Source organism: Rhinatrema bivittatum, chromosome 4, assembly GCF_901001135.1.
Source record: "Rhinatrema bivittatum chromosome 4, aRhiBiv1.1, whole genome shotgun sequence".
Classification (NCBI taxonomy): domain Eukaryota; kingdom Metazoa; phylum Chordata; class Amphibia; order Gymnophiona; family Rhinatrematidae; genus Rhinatrema; species Rhinatrema bivittatum.
This window is the reverse complement of record NC_042618.1, coordinates 44,815,603-44,841,079: the sequence shown is the minus strand read 5'-3', so window position 1 is coordinate 44,841,079 and position 25,477 is coordinate 44,815,603. Positions and strand designations below refer to the sequence as shown.

Sequence of the window (25,477 nt, the reverse complement as noted above, 5' to 3'; positions counted from 1 at the left end):
ATACAATCCTTTTCCTTATTGAACCTAAACCTGCATATCCCTCTGACAAGTCCAAAAGCTGGGTCCTGGGCCTATAATTACTCTCATGAAGTATCTCCTCTTGCCTCTTCCTCTGGTGGTGATGCAGATTGGACATCATGCACACATTAACAGCTCCCATAGCAGCACTCTTATCCAGCCAGACCCTCCACCCAAACAGCAGGCAAAAAACTGCCAAATCGACACACAGAAAAGGTCTACAGCTTGCAAAGAAAGCCAGACAAAGAAGGCAGACATACTGATGCAGAAAAAAAACCACACAAGACTCACATATTTTGGTTGCAGTAATACGCATTGTGGCTCCTGTGGTAGCATAAATCTCCGGACCCCCTTGCACACGCAATTGGTGACTTAGGCAGACTATTGAAAGATGGACTCATAAAATACTTGAATGTATGCGCACTTCCAGACCTCACCCCGGAACAGTCTCGATTCATGGTAAGGGTGGTGGTGGATACCTGGAATACTCCCCCAGTTGAGATGGGGATGAATAAAACAATACTGGAATGCAAGAAGGGAAGGGATAAACACAAAGGATCCCTAGGACGGTAATAAAGCACTGGCGTAACATGCACAGAGCGGCAGTGACAACTCTAAACATTCTTGCTGGGCAGACTGGACAGGCCATCTGTGTCTTTTTCTGCCATAATTTACTAAGTTACCACGAAATACCCTATTCTGGTGTGCATTTGCCTGTGGCACTAGCAGTGCATTCATCTTGCCAACCTTTTGAAAATCCACTTGTCCGACATAAAGGCCACTTCTATGCCTGTTCTGCATTTTTATGCACACAAATCCAGCACAGATCTTTGCACATAAAAGGCCCTAATTCATACACCCTAAGCTTTATTGCATAGGCTTCATATTTTCAGTTCTGAATTATAGAAGCTGGCAGCTCTTTCTGTCTGTATAAAACCAGTGACACAAGTGAAAAACATCTACCTCTGAATGGGAAAAAAAATTCTGAAGAGCAGCACAAAGGCCTGTGTAAAACTGGTTCTCAGAAGGATATGTTTCTTACTCTACCATCCCTTGTCATTATTGTGCCATCTTCAATATAAAGGTTGGCAACTATGATGAGTCAGCTCTTTCCGTGCTCAATGGAAAGCCCTCCAGACTTTTACCCTTTCTTATAATGTGGGATTTTGTAGCCGAGAGTGTAGCAGTGGGAGTATAACTTAGGTTGAAAGATAGCCCTGACCCTTCCCTACAGGGCCTTTCTAAATAAATTATAAAAAGTGATTCAAAAGTCACCAAGGGGAGTTGAGAGGGGGAATCTGGGAGAGGCACAACTCTTGTCTGGCTTTCTCTCAGGTTTGGAGGCAGAGGGGCTTTTTTTTGTTTTTTTCCTTTCTCTGCCTTCGTTGGAAAATCTGTTCCAGGTTTTTGGCTGCAGGATGGTGATGGTCTGTGCCTAAGGAGTGCAGGCTCTAAGGGGTGAAGCCACCAGTCGTGGCTTAGAGGAGTTTCTAAGTAGCTGAGCAGCGTTCAGAGGGGCAACCATTCTGCCAGTAAGAAATTAAGCATCTGGAAGGACAGCGACCTCAAGAGGCCCGTGTGGGGTTCAGGTGACCTAGCATCAGGCCTAAGGGATCCTAAATAAAGTTCCAGTAAAGGGAAAAAGATGAACCCTAGGACAGGCGCAACACAGGACCGAGCCACCTTCAGTCTGTTTGAAGACTGTGACTGTCACTTTCCAGTTGATAGAACTGTATCTGTTTCATTGGCTACAAAGACTGCTAATGAAAACTATTTTCTTCAGTAAAAGACTTTATTTTTGAACATTTAACCTATTGTTCAGTGTCTCCTTGAACTGTGTCTATTTCACCGCCTTGGGTCCTTGCCCCCTCCAAAAAACTCATGCCAGCATTAGGAAGTAGAGATGTGAATCGGGTGCCTGATCGTTCCTGCTTTCGAATTTGCCTGGCTGCAGAAAAATCTCGTTTTCCCGTGGATCCCCGTTTTGTTTTGTTTTTTTAGTGAACAATCATTTTTAGGGTTAGTGCACGCTAACAAAAATAGCAAAACAATTAACAAAAAACAGCAAAAATAAACGATTTTTTGTTAGTGCGCGTTAACTCCTGTTAGCACGTGCTAACCCGAAAAAAAGTTTTTATGAAAATTCGGGGGGAAAAGTGATCGTTTCTTTTTTTACCCAATATATTAACGAATTTAGAAATATCGTACGATATTTCAAATCGTTAGAAAAACGATTCACCTCCCCATTAGGAAGTGATTCATGAACTCAGCTCTGGTATCGAGTAGGGATGTGAATCGTTTTAGGATGATTAAAATTATCGTCCGATAATTTTAATATCGTCTTAAACCGTTATGGAACACAATACAATACAGATTCTAACGATTTATCGTTATAAATCGTTAGAATCGTGAGCCGGCACACTAAAACCCCCTAAAACCCACCCCCGACCCTTTAAATTAAATCCCCCACCCTCCCGAACCCCCCCCAATAACTTAAATAACCTGCGGGTCCAGCGGCGGTCTGGAACGGCAGCGGTCCGGAACGGGCTCCTGCTCCTGAATCTTGTCGTCTTCAGCCGGCGCCATTTTCCAAAATGGCGCCGAAAAATGGCGGCGGCCATAGACGAAAAAGATTGGACAGCAGGAGGTCCTTCCGGACCCCCGCTGGACTTTTGGCAAGTCTCGTGGGGGTCAGGAGGCCCTCCACAAGCTGGCCAAAAGTTCCTGGAGGTCCAGCGGGGGTCAGGGAGCGATTTCCCGCCGCGAATCGTTTTCGTACGGAAAATGGCGCCGGCAGGAGATCGACTGCAGGAGGTCGTTCAGCGAGGGTTCCGGCGCCTCGCTGAACGACCTCCTGCAGTCGATCTCCTGCCGGCGCCATTTTCCGTACGAAAACGATTCGCGGCGGGAAATCGCTCCCTGACCCCCGCTGGACCTCCAGGAACTTTTGGCCAGCTTGTGGGGGGCCTCCTGACCCCCACGAGACTTGCCAAAAGTCCAGCGGGGGTCCGGAAGGACCTCCTGCCGTCCAATCTTTTTCGTCTATGGCCGCCGCCATTTTTCGGCGCCATTTTGGAAAATGGCGCCGGCTGAAGACGACAAGATTCAGGAGCAGGAGCCCGTTCCGGACCGCTGCCGTTCCGGACCGCCGCTGGACCCGCAGGTTATTTAAGTTATTTGGGTGGGGGATTTAATTTAAAGGGTCGGGGGTGGGTTTTAGGGGGTTTTAATGTGCCGGTTTTTCGATTTTTCGATTTTTAACGATTTTTAACGATTTTTCACGATATTTTACCCCCCCAAACGGCAACAATACGATTCCCTCCCCCTCCCAGCCGAAATCGATCGTTAAGACGATCGAGGACACGATTCACATCCCTAGTATCGAGTGTGCCCTCTAGTCTTAGAGGTATACTTGGATAGGGGGTACATTCTGCTTTCCTCTTGGTTTCCTCTCTGTTTTCCGATCTTGACCATTTTTTAACAACACTGCTATAGACTGCTCTCTGCTTTCCTCTATCTCTTTCTGTTTTCTACCATCTCCTTCAGTACTAGTGGCCTGATTTACGTTTTCCCATTCTGTGTCTACGGGGAAAAAGCTTTGTAAGTCAGGCTCTGAATTAGCTAATTTGTGTCATCAGAGCTTTTGACCAGCAAATTTCATTGACCAGAGTAGTTGACCAGTAAATCTCATTTTCTTTTTGCCAGGTCGTCTGCCACGGTTTTTGTAACTCCCATTATCTAATGCATGCTTTCGTTACAGCCCGTGTCCTTCCAGTTACATACCATATTAAAATGACAGTACATCCCTATCTTTAATATTTGGAAAAATGATGCACTATTTGATCAGAAATGTGGATTTTGCACATGGCCTAAGCCTATTATTCATCTCTAGGGTAACTCCCGTTGCTAAAACAAAAAGCATTATTGCTGATAGGGCCTAAAATTACACTCTCAGTCACTCACCCACTTCATCATTTCACAGCAACTAAATTTCTTTCTCAGTGGGTGAACTACATGACAAACCATAGACAAAGTTGTCAAAAACTGCTAACGTTTACACTTTACTGCAAATCTAACCATAACAATTCAAAGTACTAATTTTCTACCTCATATAATGTGTACAAGTATGCTTTAGCAACACTCACGGGGAACATAATTTTCCACTAGCTCTGCCTTCCTTTTCTCATTCAGACACACTTGAAAGAAAGCATTTTGCTAACTGTTGTTTCTATTGTCATGTTTTAGTGCAATTTAAATCAGTGCTTCATCCCTGCTGAGCCAAAGGTCAGTGCTGTGGAAATGCTTTGATGCTGGGCTGGCATATAGTGGCATTCTACAATGCCCAATTACCTTGAGGGGTTTTTCTGGCTCTGGGACCAACCTGGTGGGATACCCCTCCAACAGACTCTGTCGGTCCTTGTGCTCTTGGTGCCTGGGGCCTCCATCTGGGAGAGAAGGTGATAGAGGATGGGATTTCTCTCCCTTCATTCCAAGAAAACAGATGGGACTGTAAACATGGCTGACAGTCTTTACAAATCTATACAAGTTTATTAGGCTTTATGATTATATACATTTCTACTTACATCACTTCAAGTTATCAGATATCACATTTATCTACTCATGGATATTGATCTATGCAACTATATACATTTCTACTAAATAACAAGTACATTTAGCTCTTTGGGGGTGTTAGAACCCCACAGAATACCACTATATAAAATAGGAGGAACCTCTTATAATCCCATTTGATCAAGTACCGTTATCCTCCCCCCTTTACCCCAAGCCTCATTTGTGTGACGAAATACAACTGGGCCAGTGGGTACTGCTGATCATATGTGTGTCCAATGCACACATTTTTGCACTCAGAAATTAACGCCTGCCCGGAGCAAACATTAATTTCTGAGCACCCCAAAAAGTTTTACAGAAAAGCAGAAAATACTGCTTTCCTGTACATCTTCCAACTTAATATCGTGGCGATATTAAGTCGGAGGAAGGAAAGATTTAAAAACATTTTTTTTTAAAGTGCCAGCGATCAGGTTCGGGAAACGGCTGCCCAGTTAGCCGGCATCCATTTTCCGAACCTCTGGCTGTGTGACGATTAGAAAAATGGATGCTGATAAATTCAGCGTCCATTTTCTAAACCGGCGGACAGCCGACCGCTCATGGACGCCCATTTGACAATGCGACCCCTAGTTTAAATATTGCATAGTGCCCCCCAGGAGAGGTGCCTGAGGGCGCGTGTAGGAAAGCCAGTGCTGAACACTCAGCCCCCACTTTCAGCACTTTTTTTTTGCATCGGCCCCATAGTGAGTTCTGAGGGGAATCTGAGCAATTTTAGAGAGTAAATCATAAGAACTGGATGGCATTGAAAGTCCATCTAGCTCAGAATCCTGTCTGCAGCAGTGGCAGGAAGTGTTTGCTTAGAGGAAATGCATAAAAAGTAAGGCATTCCTAACATGCTCCAATCCTTGTCATACTATTCCACTTTCTAGAACAACTGAAATAACTAATCATTGTATCTCAATATTTCGTTTAAACTGTTTTTCTTAACAATGAAAAGCTGCTCTCTGTTTCCAGGTGGGGTTCAAATTGATAGACTTACACCATTAGTATATCATTTTGACAAATCTGCCCCCCCTCCCCACCCCAATTCGCCAAATGTTATGCATTTTAATTTGATAACTTACGAAATACGTATCAATTAATTTGACCTTTCTGAAATTCATACAAGAAGCCTACGTATCTATACATGCTATGCCATTGGTGCTGCAGGCATAAAGTTTGGTAGCGATTCTTGCATGAGCCTTTCAGTTCATTTAGAAACCAAAGCAATTGCATTTTGAACAAAAGGTATGACTCTATTTACTAAGAAACAAATTTAGCATCAGACATCAAAATGACAGCCACTTATGTAATTTCAGAAACTTGTCAGCTTACAATAGGCAGTATCAAATAACCCACAATAAAACTGGTTTCCTGCAGACATTCATTATATACAGGAAGGCTTTAATAACATTCTGTTACAGAAGAATAGCCAGTTTAGAAAACATGAAAAAAAAATAATAATGATGTTTAAAAGAAACACAATCCACAGCAGAGGAGATAGCTTGCAATTATATATTGTCTTCCTTGGGACTGTTTTGGAACACTCTAAAGTGCTTTGCAGAACAATACACTATAGATTCTTAATAAAATTAAATAAAAGGGAGCAGAGGACTGAAAAACTGAAAGAATTATGAACTAATTCAGAAAAACAATCCAGCACATGAATAGATCCGTAAGTGTGAACCACGCAGGAACCTGGAAAGTAAACACTCATTACTATTGTACGACTATAATATTCACAGTACAAAAAGTATCACTTGCATTCTTTTCTTTAGACATATTTAGAGTAGGCAAGATTGATGGTATTACCTTCTTTTACCCTTTTAAAAAAACATCTGACCCCCCCCCCCCACCCCTCTTTTCCTATCCATGAGCAACATAGACCACAATTGTGGTTGAGTCACTAAGAGGGCCTGGAAAAAAATATTAGTATCCATGCTAAAATTGCCTTTAGCAGCCCAGCCTTCAGAGCTTGCAGCATGGCACTAGTAGTCCTGCATCTCCCAGCCAGAGGACAACATTTCCAGCTCTTCCTCCCTTCCTTCCCTTGAAATATAACAGAAGGGCCTTCCGCTGCAGAAACCCTATCCTGATTCCTGCCCCCAATCCGTAGTAGAAGGTTTTCCCAGGGGTTAATAAACATGTGGATAACAGCGAACCAGTGGGATACCTGAGAAAATTAAAAAGTCATGGGATAAGAAGCAATATCCCATTGCAAACTAGTTAAAAGATAGGAAACAGAGAGTAGGACTAAATTATCAGTTTTCTCAGTGAAGTACATTCCAGTGGGAGCACTGAGAGGAGAGGATCACCTTGCTGGTGGCTGAAAGGAATCAGTAAGTTTTTGCTTGGGACATTGTCTTTTTCAAAAGTATTGGGGCAAAGTTAACTATTTGGGAATATTATTTAGTGTGTTTGTGGGTTTGTGCTTTTAATAGTAAGTAAGGCAGCGAATAAACAAGTTAGACTGTATTTTTAAATGGTCAGTCAGTAAGGCAGCTAGTAAGCAGTAGTTAGTGTGTTTATTTTTAAAAATCTGTAAGGCAACTAGTAAGCAGAACTGAGTGTTTGTATTAAAAAAAAAGAAAAAAGTAGCCAGAAGCTAGAAATATGCTAGGAGTAGTAGATACCTAAGTAAAAAGGTTGAAAAGTTCAGTTCAGTTACTCACCTTGGAAAGGTGTTGAGGTAGTGTGATTTGGTTTGATTAGGTACCAACATTTGATAATCAAGAGAGCAGTGATTCACTCTGGCTGACTAACTGAAATTAGACTGTTTGGATTTCCCAACCCTCCCACCCCTAGCTCATCCTTTAATTTATAGGCAGGTACCACTTTCACAAAAAAAGAAAAACCCCAAAAAAACCCAACAAAAACTTTATTGAGAGTTTGATCAGTCCCTTGTAGGCCACTACCAGACATATAGTGAATTCACTAATACATTTAAAGGATGTTAATTAGACACATTCCTACTCCCATAGCAACCTAAAACTTAACTAGGAACTGAACAAAATTGAGATGAAGGCAGTAGCCCAGCAGCAAGAGGGGGGCTTCCCAGTCTTTTGCATCGAGTGTCACATGTATGATTTTTTACCCGCCGGTGAGAAGTTGTACATGTGCATGAGATGCAAAGAGCTCCTGGCTCTCAGAGAACGAGTCCGATCTCTGGAGGCTAGAGTGGCAGACCAGGAGGAGCTGAGACAGACAGAGAGGTATATAGATGAGATCTTCAGGGACATAGTAGCCAAGTCCCAACTTCAGACTGGCAGCCCTGGTGCTGCCTTGGAGGAAGAAGGTCTCATGATTGGAGGGCATCAACCGGGTGCAGCAGGAAAGGTTCCTGTAGCAAGGACCTGCTCTCCAGGTGATGCATTGTCCTTTCGCACCGAGGATTTCTCCCCAAGGCCTACTGCCCAGGAGGGAAGGGTTAGGTTGGCCGTCATAGTTGGTGATTCGATTATTAGGAATGTAGATAGCTGGGTGGCTGGTGGGCATGAGGATCACCTGGTAACATGCCTACCTGGTGCGAAGGTGGCAGACCTCATGCGTCACCTAGATAGGATTTTAGACAGTGCTGGGGAGGAGCCGGCTGTCGTGGTACATGTGGGCACCAATGACATAGGAAAATGTGGGAGGGAGGTTCTGGAAGCCAAATTTAGGCTCTTAGGTAGAAAGCTTAAATCCAGAACCTCCAGGGTAGCATTCTCTGAAATGCTCCCTGTTCCACGCGCAGGTCACCAGAGGCAGCCAGAGTTCCGGAGTCTCAATGCGTGGATGAGACGATGGTGCAAGAAAGAGGGATTCAGTTTTGTTAGGAACTGGGGAACCTTTTGGGGAAGGGGGAGTCTCTTCCAAAGGGTTGGGCTCTACCTTAACCAGGGTGTAACCAAACTGCTGGCGCTAACCTTTAAAAAAGAGAGAGAGCAGCTTTTAAACTAGAACAAAGGGGAAAGCCGACAATCGCTCAGCAGCGCATGGTTCGGAGAGAGGTATCTTCAAAGGATACTAATGATGCATTAGAATTAGGGCATCCCAACAGTGAGGTTCCAATAATAAGAAAAGTAATCCAAGTGCCTGTAACTAAAAACTCACCCGAGCTAAAAAATTCTAACTTATCCCTATCAATTAAAAAGCAGAATGAAAATACAAACAAAAAACAAACTTTGAAATGTTTGTATGCTAATGCCAGAAGTCTAAGAAGTAAGATGGGAGAATTAGAATGTATAGCAGTGAATGATGACATAGACTTAATTGGCATCTCAGAGATATGGTGGAAGGAGGATAACCAATGGGACAGTGCTATACCGGGGTACAAATTATATCGCAATGACAGAGAGGAGCACCCGGGAGGTGGTGTGCCGCTTTATATCCAGGATGGCATAGAGTCCAACAGGATAAACATCCTGCATGGGACAAAATGCTAAATTGAATCTTTATGGGTAGAAATCCCTTGTGTGTCGGGGAAGACTATAGTGACAGGAGTACACTTCCGTCCACCTGGTCAAGATGGTGAGGCGGACAGTGAAATGCTAAGAGAAATTAGGGAAGCTAACCAAATTGGTAGTGCGGTAATAATAGGAGACTTCAATTACCCCAATATTGACTGGGTAAATGTATCATTGGGACACGCTAGAGAAATAATGTTCCTGGATGTAATAAATGATAGCTTTATGGAGCAATTGGTTCAGGAACTGACGAGAGAGGGAACAATTTTAGATCTAATTCTTAGTGGAGCAGAGGACTTGGTGAGAGAGGTAACGATGGTGGGGCCACTTGGCAATAGTGATCATAATATGGTCAAATTTGAATTAATGACTGGAAGAGGAACAGTATGCAAATCCATGGCTCTCGTGCTAAACTTTCAAAAGGGAAACTTTGATAAAATGAGAAAAATTGTTAGAAAAAAACTGAAAGGAGCAGCTACAAAAGTAAAAAATATGCAAGAGGCGTGGTCATTGTTAAAAAATACCATTCTAGAAGCACAGTCCAGATGTATTCCACACATTAAGAAAGGTGGAAAGAAGGCAAAATGATTACCGGCATGGTTAAAAGGGGAGGTGAAAGAAGCTATTTTAGCAAAAAGATCTTCATTCAAAAATTGGAAGAAGGATCCAACAGAAGAAAATAGGATAATACATAAACGTTGACAAGTTAAATGTAAGATCCAACAGAAGAAAATAGGATAATACATAAACGTTGACAAGTTAAATGTAATAATTTGAAAAGAAGTTGGCCGTAGAGGTAAAAACTCACAGTAAAAACCTTTTTAAATATATCCGAAGCAGAAAGCCTGTGAGGGAGTCAGTTGGACTGTTAGATTATCGAGGGGTTAAAAGGGCACTTAGAGAAGATAAGGCCATCACAGAAAGATTAAATGATTTCTTTGCCTCGGTGTTTACTGAAGAAGATGTTGGGGAGGTACCCGTACTGGAGAAAGTTTTCATAGGCAATGATACAGATGGACTGAATCAAATCACGGTGAACCTAGAAGATGTGGTAGACCTGATTGATAAATTGAAGAGTAGTAAATCACCTGGACCAGATGGTATACACCCCAGAGTTCTGAAGGAACTAAAAAATGAAATTTCAGACCTATTAGTAAAAATTTGTAACTTATCATTAAAATCATCCATTGTACCTGAAGACTGGAGGATAGCTAATGTAACCCCAATATTTAAAAAGGGCTCCAGGGGCGATCCGGGAAACTACAGACCGGTTAGCCTGACTTCAGTGCCAGGAAAAATAGTGGAAAGTGTTCTAAACATCAAAATCACAGAACATATAGAAAGACATGGTTTAATGGAACAAAGTCAGCATGGCTTTACCCAAGGCAAGTCTTGCCTTACAAATCTGCTTCACTTTTTTGAAGGAGTTAATAAACATGTGGATAAAGGTGAACCAGTAGATGCAGTATTCTTGGATTTTCAGAAGGCGTTTGACAAAGTTCCTCATGAGAGGCTTCTAGGAAAAGTAAAAGTCATGGGATAGGTGGTGATGTCCTTTCGTGGATTGCAAACTGGCTAAAAGACAGGAAACAGAGAGTAGGATTAAATGGACAATTTTCTCAGTGGAAGGGAGAGGGCGGTGGAGTGCCGCAGGGATCTGTATTGGGCCCCTTACTTTTCAATATATTTATAAATGATCTGGAAAGAAATACAACGAGTGAGATAATCAAATTTGCAGATGATACAAAATTGTTCAGAGTAGTTAAATCACAAGCAGATTGTGATAAATTGCAGGAAGACCTTGTGAGACTGGAAAATTGGCAATCAAAATGGCAGATGAAATTTAATGTGGATAAGTGCAAGGTGATGCATATAGGGAAAAATAACCCATGCAATAGTGACACAATGGTAGGTTCCATATTAGGTGCTACAACCCAAGAAAGAGATCTAGGCGTCATAGTGGATAACACATTGAAATCGTCAGTTCAGTGTGCTGTGGCAGTCAAAAAAGCAAACAGAAGGTTGGGAATTATTAGAAAGGGAATGGTGAATAAAATGGAAAATGTCATAATGCCTCTGTATCACTTCATGGTGAGACCGCACCTTGAATACTGTGTACAATTCTGGTCGCCGCATCTCAAAAAAGATATAATTGCGTTGGAGAAGGTACAGAGAAGGGCTACCAAAATGATACGTGGAATGGAACAGTTCCCCTATGAGGAAAGACTAAAGAGGTTAGGACTTTTCAGCTTGGGGAAGAGACGGCTGAGGGGGGATATGATAGAGGTGTTTAAAATCATGAGAGGTCTAGAATGGGTAGATGTGAATCGGTTATCTACTCTTTCGGATAATAGAAAGACTAGGGGGCACTCCATGAAGTTAGCAAGTAGCACATTTAAGACTAATCGTAGAAAATTCTTTTTCACTCAATGCACAATTAAGTTCTGAAATGTGTTGCCAGAGGATGTGGTTAGTGCAGTTAGTGTATCTGGGTTCAAAAAAGGTTTGGATAAGTTCTTGGAGGAGAAGTCCATTAACTGCTATTAATCAAGTTTACTTAGGTAATAGCCACTGCTATTAATTGCATCAGTAGTATGGGATCTACTTAGTGTTTGGGTAATTGCCAGGTTCTTGTGGCCTGGTTTGGCCTCTGTTGGAAACAGGATGCTGGGCTTGATGGACCCTTGGTCTGACCCAGCATGGCAATTTCTTAAGTTCTTAGAGTGCACTTGACATCATATTTCTGTTTGCTATAGTTGTCATACTTTTAATATTTTAAAGTCTGTGTCTTCATGCACTTTCCAAATGCTAAAACCAGATATATAGCTATGGAAACATTTGAGTTATATTTAAAGATGTTTCCAGAAGGAGTATTCCATACTTAAACATGACCAGACACTAGTCTACATTAAAACAAACATCTCAACACATATCGCAATATCCTGCCAGGTTTTTTAAAACTCAGATATACAGTAATGTAAATGTAGGTCCCTATTCAAAAAAGGGACCTCTGTTTGTACACCTAAGTCTTTGAAAATTCATCCCTTAGTAAATTACTTTGGTAAGGCATGTATAAATTGTCATGCCAGTCAAGTTTCCTGAACAGGAATCTCCAGCAGCCTCTCTATCTTTCTCAATGCTTCTCCCCAGGATGAGAAAGAAAAGGAGACAGGGTGAGAGTGAGGGTTGAGTCATGAGACTGCTGGGGAAAGAGAGGGACATGAGAGATGAAAGTCTCTTCCCCTATTACCCTCCCCCCCCCCCACACCCATCCGCAACAGTATCACTCTTATTTCTCCTTCCCCAATTGCCAACAGTCTCTCACATACCCAATTTCCCCTGTCCCATGCTCATCCACTTCCCCCTCACTCCCAACCCCTGCAGTTTCATTCTCACCCCCAGATTCCTGCTGCCGGCAGTTTAGCTCTCCCTGCCTGGGTTCCCACTCTTATTATCTCCAGCAGTCTCATTCTCACACCCCAGACTCCACCCCTTTGAGTAGCAGTCTCACTCACACCTTCCCTCACCCACATCAGCTCCTCCCCAGCAGCCTCACATTCACTCCCCAGATCCCCAACAGTCTCATTCTCACCTGACCCCCACCCTGTCAGCTGCCCCCTTCCGATCCTCTGCTGGCCGCGCAGTGCCCGTCCCTTTGCAAAGTACAACAGGAGAGCTCAGACATTGCCTTACCTCCGTCGGCCAGTCTGACTCTCTGTATTGTTTCAGTGAGCAAATTTTAATGCCCTGGTGTGCTACTGCTACACATTTAATATAAATCTTTCCTTGCTTCGATTCTACTGTACACTGAAGGTTTCTCTTCCCATCTGTTGTGACATTATAAGGATTAAATTCCAGATGCCTGTTTGCTTCCCACCGGATGTTGTGGAGGTTAAAGTTTCCCATTTACTTTTCTCAGCGGTGGCTTTGGGAGGGCAGCTTGTCAAGGGGGAAGGGGAGTCAGAGAAGTCCCTTCTCTATTGCAGAGGGAGTTTGGATATCAATGCAGTGTTAGTAAAACGTCTGCAGTGCAGCTTCAGTGCAAATACTCACTGAAGCTGCTGGCTCTTTGTCATTGGCCCTGGGTGGCTGCTAGATGCTTGCTATCGTCCGCATGGTTAAACTTGCAAATTGAAGGGAAAAATTGGGCGGGCCTGAGTGAAAGGTGGGGTGGGCAACTGCTCACCCAGGCCCACCCGTGGCTATGCCAGTGGTCCACCCACAGTTCCACCTTCCCTGAACTAACAAAAAATTCCTCCAAGGTTCCAGCCAAACACTGTCACCCCTTTCCCACACCTCCAGAATGTAGATGTATCATTCCTGTTGGAGCCCCCAGTCTCCAATGGCAGGAGGGACTGGAAAGCATTTAGGCTAGCTCTGCCGTTGCATGTTGAACAGTGCCACCTAGTGAAATTTCACAAAATATCAATCTTCCTTCTTGCTTGGAAAGATGGGGGGGGGGGGGGGGGGGGGGAGGGTCTCCTTCTGGAATGATAAGTCCGAACCCCAGAAGCATGGGAAGGGGGCATGAAGAGGTAAATTTCTAAATAAAAATAGCATCTGGTCAGGGGCAGATGTAGCCTCCACTTTTCATTCCAGCGGCAATGGGAAAAAGGAAGTAAGTTAAAAAAAAGTTTCCAAGTCAATGACCTGGCTTGACAGAAAATCAAGGTGGGCATTGTTCAAATGGGGCCCCAAATGGTTCCTCTTTGCCATATTGGCTTGAGTAGGGGTGAGGACTGATCCCCAGAGGGTCTGTTTGTTAGCTCAAGGGAGAGGGAAAGGGTCTTTACTATGCATCAGGGGCGGAGCAGAGCCTGCTGGTTCCTTCTAACTAATGATCAGCGAGAAGGAAGAGGGATCGGGGCCTGGACCTGGCGTTTCAAGATTTGAAATGGCCTTCTTTTTTTAAATTATTCCTTTATGTATCGTGCAATCAATATTCTAAGCAGAGCACCATACAACTGCTTGCATTTAATGAGCTGAAAGATAATGCTTGCATTTTCACCTTTGTTGGAGTGCTCAGAACGAACGCACGTAAAAACATAGCTCTTTTCAAGCCTTGGGAAAATGGGCAAATTTGAAATGGAAAATAAAAGCTCGAAACAGATGTTACAAAAGTTCCCTATAGTCTTTGTCCCTAAATGAAGAGTTTAAGAATGGAAATGATGCTGTTACTGAAACCTGCATGATGAAAAGGCATCCTAATAAACCTTTCAAACCTGGAGTGATAACTTTGATGAAACCATCAGTCTAGCATTTTCCAAGGATCTTCTATTCCATTTTCTATAATCGTAAACAGATATGCTTTAATGGTCTGTTGCCTTTACCTTAAAAAATTCCAATTTAGTTCCCTGGGGCAATGCTAGCATAAAACTGCTGACATTCTGTATCTATTTTTGTAAAGTAAGAACAATATATATATATATTTCTTTTTGATACAAGGTCTTGCCATTCTTAAAAAAACATGCTTATCACCGAGTCCTTGAAAGAAGGACTCAGTGATAAGCATGTTTTTTAACAATGGAGTTAAAATTCATCTAGTCGTTTCCTGCACTCGCTAAATCCCTTCATTGCCATATCTAGGCCATGATATTCTTTACGATTAGTAAAACCATTATTTTCAGCCATGGAAGGTTAAATCATTATATTGGGAAGTTTCATAGTCCAGTTATTTTAGTTTGACTTTCTGTGAGGATTCCATGCTTCTGGTTACTGTGGCTTTACATTTTTTCAGCTGTCAAAAGGGAAGAAAGCTTATGAGATCACCATTATGTGAGTGTGTGTGTGTGTGTGTGTGTGTCCTGTTAATAAATTTAGAGGTCCACATTTACAGCGGTTTGTGTTGCGCTGGAGGTGGAACCTTGGCCTGGTGCAGGATTGGTACGGCCCTCTGGTCGGACCCAGAGAGCGCCTGCCACCAGGAGGCAGATCACACTAGGAGACAGAGGCTAGCTGGAGCTTCGCCAATAGCAATCCGGGGTTTCCGCAGGTTGAGCCCTTGGGTACCCAGACGGCCTGGACTTAGGTGGGCCTCAGAGGGTCTCCCGGAGAGGTAGCAGAGAGGTGTGCCCACCACTAGCAAAGGTGCATGGCTGATGAGGAATGGATGCACTAGACCTGGATCTGGATCACTGGAGACCTCCAGAAGGAGACGGGAGATGAAGGTCTTCCGGGCAAGATAGGCAGCACCTATGGGTCTAGTTGGAGGTAGACCACTGATAGCGTCCGAGCAGGCTGGTCTGGTTGTCACAGGAGCAAATAGAGTATCCGAGTGTAATGCAGGGGCCAAAGCCAGGGTATCACTCCGAGAATGGTCAGCCAAAGCAAGGGTCAGTTCCGAGATCAGTCCGTATGTGGTCAGTAAGCAGGCAGTGGTCGGTTCCAGGCAGCGGTCAATGTGGTCAATGAGCAGGCAGTGGTCAGTCCAGGTAGCGGTCAACATGGTCAGTAAGCAGGCAGTGGTTGGTTCCAGGCAGCGGTCAACGTAGTCAGGCAGGCAGAGGTCAGTACCGTGAATCAGTCCGAGGAGGTACGACAAGATGAGGAATGAAGGCAGGAAACAGGAGAGACACTGGAACACGAAGAGGACCATGAGAACACGGAACACAGGAGCACTGGAACGAACAGGAACACAGGAACACTTGAATGAGACTGGATCAGGCAGAGGAACAAGGAACAGCCAACTGGCTACACCGAAGTGTCGACCCGAATGCCAAGGTGAAGTTCTGGGGACAGGACCTCGCCTTTTATGCAGGAACTACGAGATGTCATCACCAGGCACTGCGGACCGGGTTCCTGCGCTGGGCCCTTCAAAAGGGAGCGTGGTCCGCGTGCCCCTAGGAGCAGGGCCGTCGTCGAGGAGGACACTGAACCTCTGCGTGAGGAGCGCTGAGAGTCAGAAGGCCCTGAAGGGCTTGGGGATGCCTGGGAGCGCCGGGGACGGTGGGAGCTGGCCGCGGCAGCCAGAGATGAGGGGCCGGAGCTAACGGAAGGGAGCGCGAGGTGAGCAGGCCTAGTCATGGCACCAACGCAGCCGGGACACACAACAATACCCCCCTTCTAGGCCTCCCCCTTACCGGCTTGGGCTTGTCTGGATGGCATTGATGGAACTCACAGAGGAGATTTTTATCTAATATGTGATGCGAGGGCTCCCAGGAATTCTCTTGTGGCCCGAAGCCTTCCCAGGAGAGAAGGTACTCCCAATGACCCCCTACAGCTTTGGGTGTTGAGGACCTCTCTCACCTGTAGAGTATTCTCGGACTCTGCTGAGTGTTGCATCAGCAGAGGAGGTCTTCGGGAAGGCCATGACAAGACTAAGGGCTTGAGTAGCGAGACAAGGAAGGTATTATGGATACCGAGACTCGTTGGTAACTTCAGTTGCTATGTGACCGCTCCCAACCGTTGTATAACAGGGAATGGTCCCACGTATTTAGGGGCAAGCCATTGGGAAGGCAAGTGGAGGCGAATATGTCTGGTGCTGAGCCAGACACATTGCTCAGGCAAGAATACAGGGGCAGTACGGCGATGGGCATCCGTCACGCGTTTTGCTCAGTCAGCTGCTTGGCAGAGCCGCTCCTTAACCTGGCCCCAGAGGCGCCGAATGGTCTGAGCTGTGGTCTGGGCTGTGGGTGAAGGTATGCTGAGTGGAATCGGCAAAGGTAGTCAGGGTTGACGGCCAAAGACCACCGAGAATGGTGAAACCTCTGTGGCGGAGGCGACGTGGGTATTGTGAGATAGCTTAGCCTATGGGAGGAGGTCGGCCCAATTGTCCTGCTGGTTGTTAACATATGATCGCAGGAATGTTTTGAGGGATTGATTGGTCCTCTCAGCCTGGCCATTAGCCTGTGGATGGTACGCAGAGGTTAAATTCAGGGAAATGTTGAACCTTTTACAGAGGGACCTCCAATATCTTGCGGCAAATTGAGGGCCACAATCTGAAACGATCTCTTGTGGAAGTCCATGGAGGCGGAAGACGTGCATCAAGAAGAAACGAGCCAGTTTCAGGGCTGAAGGTAGCCCCGGTAAGGGGACAAAGTGGGCCATTTTTGAGAAATGGTCTATTATGACCCAGATCATAGTATACCTCTTGGAAGGGGGTAATTCTACAATGAAGTCCGTAGATATGCTAGTTCAAGTTTCAGTGGGTGCAGGAAGTGGCTGAAGGATCCCTCAGGGCCATGTAGTAGGGGGCTTTTGTTGAGCGCATACGGGTCACTAGTCCACATAATCTCGGGAATCTTTGACTATGCTGGGCCACCAGTAGTGTCATTGAAGCATTTCAAGAGTACGAGTTTGGCCGGGATGGCCAGAGAGCTTGGAGTCGTGAGCCCAATGGAGAACATGTTCTCTGAGCCACCGGGGTATGACAGTCCTACCGGCTGGTACGATGGTAGAAACCGCAAGAGAGACACAGGCAGGGTCAATAATGTGCTAGGTTCTCTGAAGTGGCCTCTGGCTCTAGAGACTATAAGAGTGCATCTGCATGGAGGCTCTTAGCCGCCGGGCGGTAGCAGAGCTCGAAGTTAAAATGTGCAAAGAAGGGGGCCCAGCGGGCTTGTCTTGGATTGAGTAGCTGAGCTTCTTTCAAGTGCTCTAGGTTCTTATGGTCCGTAAAGATAGTGAACTGGTGTTGCGCCCCTTCAAGCCAGGGACGCCACTCTTGAAAGGCGAGTTTCAAGGCCAGACGTTTGTGGTCCCTGATCATATAATTCCTCTCAGTGTACCAAAGGAACATGGTACCAGAGTTCCTTTGGTACAGTACTGACTAAGGACTGCCCCAGTGTTACGAGTGTCGCTGCTCAATGTCTCCATTCCACCCTCCTTACCTCTCTGGCGACTCCTTCCACGGTTGACGGACGTTTGGCTACCGTGGCATCTGCCTGCCGTCCTCTCCGGCATCCCCGGTCCGGCTTGGGCTCTGCCTCCCGCCATGCTGTCCAGCTGCCTTAGGGTGTGCGCACCGTGCAGCCCTGCTTCAAATACTTTCTTTGGCGCGAACCTCAGGGGCGACCCCCTGTGATGACGTCATGCATCCCAGATACAAAAGGCCTACGCTACTGCTAGCTAATCGAGTTAGCAACAGGTATTTGTACTGGTGAACTCCTTATGGTTGGGATTCGCTCTCCGTACCTAGCTACTCTGCCTCTCCATTATTTGGACTTACTCTATTTGGGGTACCCGCTCCTCAGGGGCCTCTCTCTTCTCTTACAGGTCGCTGTCTGGAACTGGTACTCGCTCCTTGAGTGCCCATGTTCCCGGACTCGCTGCCTGAACTCCTCTTCTGCCTGGAAGATACCGCTGTCTACACCATCAATGAGTTACCATCTACTTCTCTCAGAGCTGTTCCCTGGAACCAGGTACTCACTCTTCGAAGGCCTGCCTTTACTTCAGCTCCTGTGATTCCTATCGAGGGAAACCTCTGTGTGAGTACTCAACCAATGAGGCTCTATTCCAGAACTCTGCATGTACTTCATTGTAATCACTATCTCAGTTTCTCTCACTACAGCACAGCCATTGTGGGTTCAATGTTCCAGAGCCCTGAGGAACTACAAGCGCAGCCGGGCTTCATCTCTGCTCACTACTGCCACCTCTGGTGGCTCCTCAATACTGTTAATAAAAGATCTATCTGTGCTGTGTGTCCTAAGCTGAGCCTGATCTGTGGCCCTTCACGGGACTTCCCCCGTGGGCGTGGTCAACAACCTCAGGGTCCACCCAAAACCTTACTCACAATAACATCTAGCTCCGATGGTGGATGCGTCAACCTCCACCACGAAGGGACGACTAGGGTCCGGATGGCGGAGACAAGGCTCAATGCGGAAGGCTTCTTTCAGAGCTTGGAAGGCAGACTGTGCTTTAGGGTTCCAGACCCGAAGGTCAGTTCCTTTCTTTGTCATGGCGTTGAGTGAAGCAGCCAGCGTTGAGTAGTCTGCTATAAAGTGACGATAGTAATTTGTGAACCCCAGGAATCTTTGTAATGCTCACAATCCTACCGACTGGGGCCAGTCGCGGATTCCTTGAAGTTTATCGGGGTCCATGGTAAACCCTTGGCTCAAGATAATATAGCTCAGAAATGGAAGGCTAGATTGTTCAAACGGGCATTTCTCTATCTTTGTATAGAGGTGATGTTCTCTGAGTCACTGGAGAATGGTTTGGAAATGGGAACGATGGGAATCCAGATCCTTGGAGAAAATTAAAATGTCGTCCAGGTATACTACGACGAACGAGTATAGAAGGTCCTGGAAGATCTTGTTCATCATTCACTGGAAGATGGTGGGAGCATTGCATAGCCCGAAGGGCATAACGACATACTCATAGTGTCCATCTCGTGTGTTAAACACTATCTTCCAGATGTCCTCTGGCTGAATTCGGATGAAGTTGTAGGCTCCACGCAGGTCCAACTTAGTGAAGATTTGAGCCCCTTGCAGCCAATCAAAGAGCTCACTGATGAGCGGGAGAGAGTACTGGTCCTTCCGGGTAATGGCGTTCAGACCCCTATAGTCGATACAGGGTCTCAGACTCCCATCCTTCTTTTTTACAAAAAAGAACCCGGCACCTGCCAGGGAAGTAGATGGTCTTATAAACCTTTTGCTAGGTTCTCTTTAATGTATGCTGACATCGCCTGAATCTCTGGGAGTGAGAGTGGATAGGTCCTGCCCTTAGTAGAGCCAGGTAAGAGATCTATTGGGCAGTTAAACTTCCGGAGTGGAGGCAGGATATCTGCTTTCTGTTTCGAGAATGCGTCTTGGTATTCCATGTATGGAATATGTAACCCTGGGAGGGTTGTCGAAGTTAGTACGAGTAGACATTGACCTTGACATTGAGGACCCCACTGGGTCAATTGAAGAGACTGTCAGTCGAAGTGGGCCGGAGCTGGTAGAAGGGAGCGTGAGGTGAGCAGGCCTGGTATTTTTACCAGGGTAAGAACTTAGCTGGATAAATCGAGGGGGGGGGGGGGGGGGGGGGGGGCGTTCTGGGTGGGGTTGACTTATATAGATAAATTACCATACCTCAACATCATCCCCATCACCCTACTGGACTCATGAGGTGGATTCCCCCCACCTCCCTGAATCCATGAAGAAGGGGGCCCTCCATCCCCCAGCACATCTGAAATCTGTGAAAAAGTTGTGCCAAGACAGCATGAGAGGTCATTTAGCACAATTCTTTTTTTTTTTTTTTTAACATAACCAGTAGTGTGTGGGAGGAAGCCCAGCTGTCTCCTGCTCTGATGTTCATCTGGCTATTATCCCATTGGGTAGGATATGGGGAACCATCTGGGAGGAGAGAGGGGGCACTGGGGGAAGCCAGGGCAAAGAGGACCTTTCTCACTGGTTCAATCATCTAGTAGAGATGAGCTTCGTTTTTTTCTACTGGGTCATTTTTTGAGTCAGACTCTTTGGGGTAAAGTTTGTTTTTCCTCGGTTAGCTTTTTGGAAAAATGAACAAAAACTAAACGGGGAAAAACGAAACCGGCCCAAAAAACTACATGGGAAAACGAAGCTCAAAAAAACCCACCCCAAGCATTAAAATTCACTTTAATACATTAAATACAACCCCCCCCCCCCCACCACCACCACCATTCCGATCCCTCCCCAAGACTTACTAACAACCCTGGTGGTCCAGCGGGGTCCCGCGAGGGATTTCTCCCTCTGTGCTGTCTGGCCTGCCTCGATCAAAATGGCGCCGATAGCCTTTGACCTACTATGTCACAGGGGCTACCGGTGCCATTGGTCAGCCCCTGTCACATGGCCATCGGCACCATCTTGTGCTCCTACCATGTGACAAGGGCTGACCAATGGCACCGGTAGCCCCTGTGACATAGAAGGTCAAAGGCTATCGGCGCCATTTTGATCGAGGCAGACCCGAAAGTCAGACGGCACGGAGGGAGAAATCCCTTGCGGGTCCCCGCTGGACCACTAGGGATGTTAGTAAGTCTTGGGGAGGGATCGGGATGGTGGAGGGGGGGGGTTGTATTGCAGTGAATTTTAATGCTTGGGGTGTTTTTTTATTTAAAAAAATAAAATGTGCCCCTCCCCCGTACAAATCCGAAAAACTAATTTTCCTCGTAGTTCGGGGAAAATCAGTTTCGGGGTTCGGGGCCCCCGACCCACCACGAATTAGGCAATTTCGTTGAAATTGCCTAATTCATGATAAACGAACCACATCTCTATCATCTAGGTAGATGTCAGAGCACAGAGAGGGGGGGTCCCTTCTTATCTGGCAGGATCAGGACGTGTGAGCCCCCTTCTTCGTTGGTCTGGATTGGGGGAGGAGCATGTCAGGGCATAGAAGCCTCTTACTTTAGTGTCAGGCGGAGTGGTGCATTGTGCAAGGTTAGCTTGGGGGATTTCCTGGCCAGGGCCGGAGAGAGCTGGAATTACTTAGGCCCATGCCAGCTAAGAAAAGTAGGCCCCTATGTAAGGTTCTGATGTGATACTTAATAAGAGAAATCGTTTTCTAAATTTCCCAAGTAATTTTTATTTATTTAAGAAGGCTTTACGAGCTTTTTTGTTAGCAAATTCTTCAATTACAATTGACATTTTTATTTATACATGTTAGAAATAGATATATTTAGCTTTTTTAAAAATTTTGCCCAACAAAAGTAGGCCCCTTGAACATTGTAGGCCCTAGCCAAATGGCCATGCTGCCCCCCCCCCCCCCCTCTCTCCTGGAGTGTTCCTGGTGCTGGCCAGCTAACAGTGGAATGCCTGTTCTAGGTCTGAGTCTGAGGCACGTGTTCAGCTTTTTGGCATTAATGAGTTCATTGTAAATACCATTTTAAGGCTTTATTTGCATAAGAGGCTTATTCATTTACATTCAGGTACACGCACATTGTAGCGTGCACAGGTTAGAGTTTTAAGGGACCGTCTTAGCATTAAGTCCCATTGCATAGTTTGCTATTTTTAGCATGCATGTTAAGCATTATTACATAGGACCCATAGTATAGGTGTTGTTCCTAGTACTGGACAATAGGGATGTGCAGAGCAAAAGTTTATGTTCATAAGTCCATAAGTCGAAAGGGGGGGGGTCAATTTCGGTCAATATGGAGAATTCCATAAGTTGAGTCTATGTCCATACGTGCAAATAAAAATTTAAACCCCTCACCCTCCTTAATCCCCCCCCCCCCAAGACTTACCAAAACTCCCTGGAGGTCCAGCGGGGAGTCAGGACGCCATTTCTGAACTCCTTTGCGAGGAGCACGTGACGTCGGCGTCACGTGATTCCCCGCGCGTTCGCTCCGGGACGCTCGTTGCACCCAAAAGGAACTTTTGGCCAGCTTGGGGGAGTCAGGAGGCCCTCCCAAGCTGGCCAAAAGTTCCTTTTGGGTGCAACGAGGGTCCCGGAGCGAACGCGCGGGGAATCACGTGACGCCGCGTCACTCCGACGTGACGCCGATGTCACATGCTCCTCGCAAAGGAGTTCAGAAATGGCGTCCTGACTCCCTGCTGGACTACCAGGGAGTTTTGGTAAGTCTTGGGGGGGGGATTAAGGAGGGTGAGGGGTTTAAATTTTTATTTAGGATCAACAATCGCGATTTCCAACGTATTCAACATAGCTATGTTGAATAAGTTGGAAATCCGATCGTTTTCGCCTCATCACTTTTTTAAGTTAAAAAACAAAAATAAGTTGCGTTTTACATTTAAGTTCAAAACAAATGCACACCCCTACTGGACAAGTTCTCAGCATGGGGTCAATAAGGAGACAGACTGAAATAATCTGCAATTAGAGCATAAGAGGGTTTCCATCTGATTTGGCCCAATTCCCAGAGCAGGGATGGAAGAAGTTCTGTGTCCCACTGATGAAAGATGTGGTTTCTTTCCTTTCACCTGCTGAAATTATTACTGTTCTGCTCATCACATTACACGTTCAAGCTATGTTTTGCCAAGGAATTTCCTTTATTGTTAATATCTTGGGCATAAATGGAATGTCTACATTTCATGATTATGCACTGTTTTTTCCTTTGGTTTCATCAATTTATTTCATCCTGTGTACTAAGGTGTTGATTTGCAATCTGTTTTGCAAATCCGCTTTAAATGACACCGTGTTTTGGCATCCTTCATGAAATGGTTAATCTTTGACTTTTGCCTTGCTTTTAAGGCATCCCAGTGAATCTCAATGCAGCATCAGTGATATTAACCCCCGCCCCCACCCCCTTGCAAAGATAAAACCCCATCAGAGCAGAAAATAAGACAAAAGACCTTTTGATATACTGACAGCAATCCCTGCTCCAATTACAAGTGAAATGATTCTCTGTTCCTTTTCGGACTTGCCGCACTTTTAGCTTAATATGCCCTGCAGTAAAAAATGCTCCTGGTCGGGAGGGTTCAGGGAGGTGTTATGTGATATCTCTGCCACCTGGGAAACCCCCTGCAGAGGTCTTGTTTTTCCATTTTTTTTTTTTACACCACCCATGGCTTCCTTTCCAGTCCCCCACACCCTTCCAAATAACATGTGCCATGCTTGTTTTTCCTTTTTCCTTTTGTTCCTGATATAGTAACACGGGTAGGAGTCCAAATCTGTGGTCACTGTAAATATCAGAAGTGTTGCTGAGAAATATAAAGGCACAGGCAAGACTAAAACAAATGGAAATCAATCTGTTGAATGATTTTTATGCAAATAACGGAGTAATGAATAAATTACTTGCAAAGGCACGGAAATGGACAATATGTTAATCTATACACTAAGAACACATCGCCAGTGGAGGTATGAGAGGCTATAATTCATCATATCATTGCTATTTTAAACCAATTTTATTAAACCTCAAATGGAATAACAACAAAAGATATACCTTACATTGACAGATGACGATGCACGACAGTTACAGTGTAATCTCACACACAACCCTCCATGCCATTCTCCTACAGATATGAGGAAGAACATTTTTAAATAAAATAAACAAGCACAGTTATGATTTCACCAATGCTAAGGGTCTGCAGACTGAAGCCCCACCTTAAGCTTAAGCTAATCTTAGTGAATTATTGCACATTTATCCTTTAGGCACAGAATGGGAGAAATCCTTTGATAAATTAGGCCCATAATGTTAAAATTAGTTCAAAATAAATTGTATAAGACTCGGGATAATTACTGATATACTAAGTGAAAGTAAAATTAGGATTCTGAAAAACATTTTAAACTGCTTACTTAAAAACCATCGTTGCATGGAGAAATTGCGCAAGGTCTGTTACAACAGCACTGCATCTCTTCAGATGCGAGAGACTCTCACAAATAAATAATATTAAGGTCCTGCTCACAGCTTTAATGGTGACCAGCTCTGTCTGGCACGAACCAGCAAAGTATAAACAATTTTCTGTTAGATTTAAGGAGGATCATTTTCAAAGGCATTTTAGTGAGTACAACAGTGTTTTACAGGCAGAAACGGCCTTTTTCAATATTGTTCGCCTAATATATAGTAAACTTGTGCACATAAGAACATAATAAATTGCCATACTGGTCAGACCAAGGTTCTATCAAGCCCAGCATCCTGTTTCCAACAAAAGCCAAACCAAGCCACAAGAACCTGGCAATTACCCAAACACTAAGAAGATCCCATGCTACTGATGCCAGTAATAGCAGTGGCTATTAGAGATGTGAATCGTGTGCCAGATCGTCTTAACGATCAGATTCGGCTGGGGGGGGAAAAATCTGATCGTTAAGATATGTGAATTGGAATCGTTTCCGATTCTAATTCACATCGCTAATTTTTTTTTTAGGGAGGCCCGCGCCGCTAAAAAAAAACAAACCCACCCGACCCTTTAAATTGACCCCACCCTCCTGACCCCCCCAAAACCTTTTAAAATTACCTGGTGGTCCAGGGGGGCCTCGGGGAGAGATCCAGGGGGGCCTCGGGGAGAGGAGAGATCCAGGGGGGCCTCGGGGAGAGATTTCCCGTTCCCAGGCATCAGCTGTTCTAAAAAAAAATGGCGCCGATGCCCCTTTGCCCTTACCATGTGACAGGGTATCCATGCCATTGGCCGGCCCCTGTCACATGGTAGGAGCACGGATACCCTGTCACATGGTAAGGGCAAAGGGGCATCGGCGCCATTTTTTTTTAGAACAGCTGATGCCTGGGAACGGGAAATCTCTCCCCGAGGCCCCTCTGGATCTCTCCTCTCCCCGAGGCCCCCCTGGATCTCTCCCCTAGGCCCCCCTGGACCACCAGGTAATTTTAAAAGGTTTTGGGGGGGTCGGGAGGGTGGGGTCGATTTAAAGGGTCGGGTGGGTTTTTTTTTTTTAGCGGCGCGGGCCTCCCTAAAAAAAAAAGGGTCGGGAGGGTGGGGGAGGCTAAGGGGGGTCGATTTAAAGGGTCGGGTGGGTTTTTTTTTATCGGGCCATCGGCGCCATTTTAATTAGTGGCAGCCAAAATGGCGCCGATGGCTCGAGAGCAGGAGATCGCGCCGGGATCCCCCCACTGG

General features: G+C 45.4%; 1 long non-coding RNA gene across 3 annotated transcripts in view; it reads right to left on the bottom strand.

Moving 5' to 3' along the window:
* Positions 1 to 25,477, bottom strand: part of LOC115089297 — a 48,917-nt gene that overhangs the window by 10,386 nt on the left and 13,054 nt on the right. For 2 of the 3 annotated variants that reach the window (XR_003856049.1, XR_003856050.1), the window contains exons 2-3: positions 4,369 to 4,500; positions 310 to 540 (exon numbers count right to left, since the gene is read on the bottom strand). This is a non-coding gene — a long non-coding RNA (uncharacterized LOC115089297). The remainder of the gene's footprint in view (positions 1 to 309; positions 541 to 4,368; positions 4,501 to 25,477) is intronic. The other variant, XR_003856051.1, reaches the window with a different exon arrangement.